Here is a 6,834-nt window from a genome sequence, read left to right on the forward strand (position 1 = left end):
GGAGTACAGGGATAAATTCACTGAATTTTCAAAGATCTTTCTTGATTGAGTGTTTATTCTATGCTAGGAGTTTTAGACATTGTATTAGTTTGCTAGCACAGCCAAATCAAAGTAGCACATACTGAATGGTTTAAACAGCAAAACTTATTTGTTCAAAATTCTGGAGACTGTTGGTCTGAGATTAAAGTGTCAGCAGACACCTTCTCCCAAGGTCTTTCTCATTAGCTTGGAGAAGGCCACCTCCTCCCTGTGTCCTCACATGGTCTTCTTTCCATGGTCTGTGTTCAAATTTCCTCTTCTTTTAGAGCACCAGTCATTGGGTTAGTGCCAATCCAACTGACCTCATTTTAACTTAATCCCCTCTTTAAAGGGTCTGTTTCTAAACAGTCACATTCTGAGGTACTAGAGGTTAGGACTGCAGTATATGAATTTGCTGGGCATGGGAGACATAATTCAGCCTGTAACAGACAAATTATATCTAATCCTTCTCTCAGAGGTAGAAATTATTATCCTCATTTTAAAGGTGCGAAATATAGGAGAGATTGGGAAACATGTCCCAAGTCACATAGCTAGGAAGTGGCACAAACAGAATGGGCACCACATGCCCAGCTCTCTCCAAAGCTGAGCCACTGCAGCCATGACACATGGAGACAGGAGAAAGGTGGTCAGAGAATAAAGAGAAAACATGGCCTGTGGAGCCAAGTCAACCTCAGCTCCATCAACCATTGCTTGGCCATGACCACAATTAGTATCTCTTTGTTTCAGATATCTTATCTTTAAAATGTATATAAGACATGAAATTAAAAAAAGCTTGGCTAGCAACAAATACTTTTACCTCTCATAGTTATTCTGCATAGTATACACATATGCGCATGGGAGTGTAAGAATCTAAGGCCATATCTAGTTATATTATCATTTAATACAACTTATCAGAGTCAGCATATATGTACATATAGACAGACACATGTAAGATGCAAAGGGTGGGCAGAGGCCTAAATTCCCGATAAGATCAGCTGGGAGCTGACTTGGTCTTTCCTATTATAACTACAATGATTTAACGATAATGAGATGCCAGATTGACTTGTAGAGTTGGTTTTATTACTCCTATGTGGACAGCGGTATCTCTGAAAGCAGGAGTACCTTCCACTTTTTTTGTGTCTCCACAGGGCCTAGCACTGTGTTAGCATGTAGCAGACACTTCATGAGTGAGAGAGAAATCTGTTGAAAGAGGATTTTATAAGCACACAAATAAATCCTAAGATTAGTTAGTCATTGTCACAGTTATGCCATAACAAACGACCACAAAATATCAGTGGCAAATAGCAGGGGCAGCACCCTTTCACAAAGGGCTGACCTGGGCACCTCTGTTCCACATGTCTTTTACCTTCTCCTGTCACTAATGAGCTAGGTAGGGCACGGCATCATTATGAAAATGGCAGAAGGCAGGCCCCACTGCCCGTGTACATTTTAAGGTCCTGCCATCCTCATATCTACTAACATCTCTGACCAGAGCAAGTCCCATGACTGAGTCTAAAGTCAAGGGATAGGAACCATACTATGTCATGGTGAGTCCACAGCAAGGGGATGGTTCCAAATCTGGGACCAACAATACAATCATAACCCCCCTTCTGACTTCCCAGACATTGTTGAGACTGCCATTCTGTCATACCCTGCACTCCCCATTCATAGAACTTGTGGAGGAATATCAGCCTGTTTCATCTTACTGAGGATGATGCACCAAGAAAGTATCTTCTGAATCTGGGCATAGATCACAGGAAGCCATGACATAGTTGGAGCTAGAAATGAGGTTGATTGTAGAGCAACATCACCAGTGTCCTATCTCAGAATAGGCCTCTACCCATGCTATGCATATAATGCTTCAGAAGTTCATGCAGAAACAGTAGATTTTGACCTTCTCTGCAAGATTGGTTGGACCCATTCCAGTCACTGGCTGTGATCCACATCTCCAGTTAAAGAGTAAAACTAGTAGCCTACAATCTAGAAGCCTAAAACCCTCTTCAGGGCTTCCTTGCCCTACTCCCCAGTGTTCTGTGGCTCAGAGAGGTTTTTTAAAAAACATTTTAATTCAAAAGGACCTTTGAGCTCAGTCCTTGGGCAAATAGAATCACAGGAAGGCATGATAAAGTGATTTCTTAAGTGGGCAGCTTGAGGCAGAGCCAAAGGGCAGCCAGGAGTCTGAAAGAGCAGCTGGAACAACCAATTTCAAGGGAATTTCAGTTTGGTGCAATCTTAAATGTCAGAATTTCTCCTCACACCTACTCCAAAGCGTTAAGCAAAGCCCAGTGTCTGGGGGGTATGTTCTACCTTATTTATGGCACATTTTCCTTAATAGCCATCTGTGGGTGGGCACAATGGAAAGTGACCAGGTGGCATGATGCATATGTAAGGCATTCTATATGTACAATAACAATAAAATCATTTCCCATTTGTTTATCTGTGTGTCTGTTTAGAATAGACCACCTTCTTATATGAGAATTTGACATGTGTGAGAATATTTCTGGAACTACAAATCAGACATATCACTGAACCAATAACAGTTGTACCACTTACAGATCAGAGAGGGAGTTCCCCTGGCTCTGCTGTTCACAATGTGAACTTGGGAAAGTCACTTAATCTTTCATAGTATCTGTTTTTCATCTATAAAAGTGGGGTTAATGACCCTTGCCTCAAAGGCTTTTGGTGATGAATAACAGAGATAGTATACTTGTACTTGGCAAGCAACTTTTCAATAAGTTTCATTTCATGCAATGGGGATGATGAAAACAGATTCTCTCAGTGTTTCACAGTAACTAAGTTTTTAAAAGCCCAGAGTATGGGGGTTGTACATCTGAAGGTTTAAGTCTCCTAAAATGGGAATGGAGACCACAACTGTAGCTGAATGTGTTGCTTGGATGTTGATGCTGCCATTTTCATGGTGTCTGAGGGGCAGAGTGGAGAATGAGGCTTTTGCTGGTGTCAGCTACAGAAGGTGCGATAGCTGGCTGTGAAGAGCAGGAACACAGAGGGGCAACTTAAGAACTTGGTCCCAGTGGAGTCTGCAGGCTCTGGCAGAGATGGCCTTGGTAGATGGATCTCCAGACTCAAAACAAAGCCCTCTCTGCAAGACTCCTCGGTCTCAGGCCATTCTAGTAGGTAGGTTAGAATCCACTTTTTGTGAGAGTTCTCAGCACCTTCTATGTTGTTTCTAAATACATGCTCCTCTTTTACATCTGTACTTGAGGTAAGAAGGTAAATATTTGTCATTCCCATTTTCCAGAAAATGAAACTGAGCTCAGAGGATCACATACTGTGCCCGAGGCTGTCCAGAGTTAGGTGTCTCTGACTCCAAGGCCCATGTTCCCTTCAGCACATCACAAGCCTCTGCAGTAACTAAGGCTGTAGCCCTGAGGAAATGAGAAAGTGAGAGCAGGAGCAGATTCAATTCAGCATTTATGGGAATGCAAGCAACAGGAATGAAAAAGGAGTCCACACTGCTTCAAACACAATTGAAGGTGCATTTCCTCCAGGGCAACCTTCCCAGACTACCTCTGTGCTGGTTCTTTGTCCCCTGTTCAACATCTGCAACACCAAGAGTTGGACCCATACAAAGTCTATCCTACAAGGTTTTGGGTGCTCACCTCATATGTTACATTGGACCATTTTCCCAAGATACTCTACAGATTTCTTCTTTTTTCTTTTATTGTTAAGTTGGTTTCCATATAACACCCAGTGCTCATCCCAGCAAGTGCCCTCCTCCATGCCCATCACCCCTTTTCCCCTCTCCCCCACCCCCATCAAGCCTCAATTTGTTCTCAGCATTTAAGAGTCTCTTATGGTTTGCCTCCCTCCCTCTCCTTAAGTATTTCTCCCCTTCCCCTCCCCCATGATCCTCTGTTAAGTTTCTTCTGCTTCACATATGAGTTAAAACACAAAACACTATACATATTTCTCAGAAGAGTTGAAACACACTTTTTCTCTATCTAAGTCCTTGAGTTGACACAAACCTGGGCCCCAAACATGCCTGTTATTCTACTTTAAAAATCCTCTGGCATTTGAATGGCAGACTTGTCTCCTTGGCCCCCTCCAGCTGTCATTTTTTGAGCTGATGGTCACTGTGAGCAACGGGAGCTTTTGGTAAAGAGAGACATAGTAGCTGAATGATGTGAAAGAGAACCAGGTAGAGGAGAAATGTGGAAGGCCTAGAAGTTCAATCCAATGGCAGTTTTAGGACCATTAGCCCCTGTCACAATGGATCAGAACCGGCACAAATTTGCAAGTGTCCTGCAGGAAGTAGGTATGTGGGGTAGTGGCCAACACTGCTGGCCTACATGCATTCTTAGGTAATGTGGTATGGCTCAAGGACTTGAAGGAAAGGAAAAAAAATCCTCTAAGTTCTTCTAGGTAGACTAAGAATTAAATTTATATGAGACGGATTAGTATGAGGAAAAAATAGTTTGGTCGCATGTACATGGAGGCCCAATAAGGAAATTGAGGCCCAGAGAAATGATTAAGCCAGGCACCAGGCAATTTTCATACTTTTTAGACAAAGAGATAATAAATGTATAAGGAACTGATAGGACCAAAAAAAAAAACCTTAACTTTGAGAACTTCAGTTAATAAAGAGTTCTAAGCAAAATTTGGGCTGGGGTAGTAAATTAGTAATGAGTAACAAGGGTTGTTGACACTGACTTCTTGGCCTCAAATTTCCTATCTCTGGTGACAAGGCTGTCTCTTTGCCTTCTGGTACAGGGAGAGAAGCTTTCACAAGAGAGATTTATTTCCTGCTTTCATGGGGACAGAGGAAGGCCTGAGTGTCCTTCTGTACAAGCTGACTTTTAAGTCACTTTTATTTAAAACAAGCAATGTGCCAAAGTTGCACATTTAGGGGCAGCCTGCTCTTGGCCCCTACAAGTGGATATGGAGGAGCCCCCCTCCTTAATAAAATCTCCTGCTCAGAAGTATCTAAGCGTCTGAAAATCCATTATTTAGTTTAGTTTCTTTTAATTTTATGTTTATTCTGCTAAAATGAAAGGTTATTCATTAAATTATTATCAGTATTCGTTTAGTGAGTTCTCCTATTGAAAAGTAACAAGAAAGCAAGAGGGTGGGACTTCCATCAAGGGATGTGACAGAGGATTCAGATTTGAAGGGGCAGATGAGAGCTAGATCTGGTACACAGTGGGCTGATAGGTGACAGAAGAACATTTAGGGAGAAGAAAGGGACAATCACATCACATCCTTGCATTTGCAGTGGCAATTCTGGAGGTTTCTCTTGCCAGGGTTCTCAGCCTCATTGTGTGATGCTCAATCCCATATATCTGACCTCCTTCCAAACTGCCTTTCCAAACACCTCAGGGCCGTTGTCCATGCTATTACATCAGTCTATAGCACCTTCCACATCTCATCTGTCTGCATAACTCATTTATTTTTCAAGATTAATTTCAAGTGCTGCTCTAGGAAGAAGCTTCTTGAACCCACTCAAGTTTTGAGGTGTTCTTCCTCACACCACCCCAATATCACTTATGATTCTCCCACATAACCATCCCCTCCTTAGGCTGCAAGTTTCCCAAGGACAGAAGCTAGAGGCCTAGAGCCTAGCACACTGTCTGAGAGTAGAGATTCTAAAGCCTTCTGAGGAAGAAGCAGTAAGGGAGGAAAGGAAAGGCTGGATAAAAACAGACTTGAAAAAACCTGGGTTTTTCCCTGTCTTTCTGAGGACAAATTCCTGCATCAGAACCATTTGCCTTCAGAGCAAAAATAATAAATAAATAAAATCCACTGGGAAGGAAGCAAAATTTATTTGACTCTTTTGGGTGAATTATAAAGAACCCAGAACCTCTGGCACTCCGGTGCTGCAAAATGAAGAGGGCAAGATTTACCACCTGCCACCTGCTTTAGGTTCTTATGACCTTCACGTTTGGCAAATTCATTAGATCTTTGAGAAGTGAGAGGAAAATCCTGTCCATCATTCTTAGTCTTAGCAAATATCCAAGGTGTTCAATGCCGATTAAATCAGCTATTCTCAAAAAAAAAAAAAAAGTCAGCTATTCTACAGAATCTTATGCTAGAAGGAAGCCATTTAATCTACCTGCCTCCACTCTCAGATTGGCACAATGCCTAGTACATAGTAGACATCCAGCAAATAATTGTTGAGTGACTAACTGAAAGAACTCCAAGGCCACAGAACTAGTAAGGGTCAGAGCTAGTCCAGAACACAGGTCTCCTGTCCCCCAGTCAAGTTGTCCTTCTAAGATGCCACCCAATCCTGACCACGACTTCTGTCTCATTGCAACTACTAAGTATAGCATTCACTTTCTTTTCCATTTAAAATGTTATTGTGTGCTATTTCAATTTCAAAAGCAAGACACATGAATCATTGAACTGTAATGAATCACTGAACAACAAAAATATGTACTCCATGTGGTGGAATCCAAGCTTATTTTCCATCAGGTGGACAGACACTATATACTGAATAAAGATACAGTCCCAACTACAGCTTTGCCTGATTCTTGAACATCAGAATTGCATGGAAGACCATAGCTGCTGGGGTCTCTGAGGTGAGGATGTGCAAAGGTTAGGGAATATTTCTGTGTGGGCTGGCTCTAGAGAAATGAAGGCAAAAAACATCAGGCTTCCTCTCTCTTATTTTTGTTTTAAATATTTTATTGTAGTAATAAAGGCCATCCCATAAATCTGAAGGCAGAACAAAGTGTTTTGAGAACACATAAAATAATATTGTTCTCAAAACCCTGACACGTCCTTAAGAAAGGATCTCTCTCTCTCTCTCTCTCTCTCTCTCTCCCTCATAATCTATTTCTAACCACAGTCCAGGCA

Source organism: Crocuta crocuta, unplaced genomic scaffold (genome assembly GCF_008692635.1).
Source record: "Crocuta crocuta isolate KB4526 unplaced genomic scaffold, BGI_CrCroc_1.0 scaffold177, whole genome shotgun sequence".
NCBI classification, from domain to species: domain Eukaryota; kingdom Metazoa; phylum Chordata; class Mammalia; order Carnivora; family Hyaenidae; genus Crocuta; species Crocuta crocuta.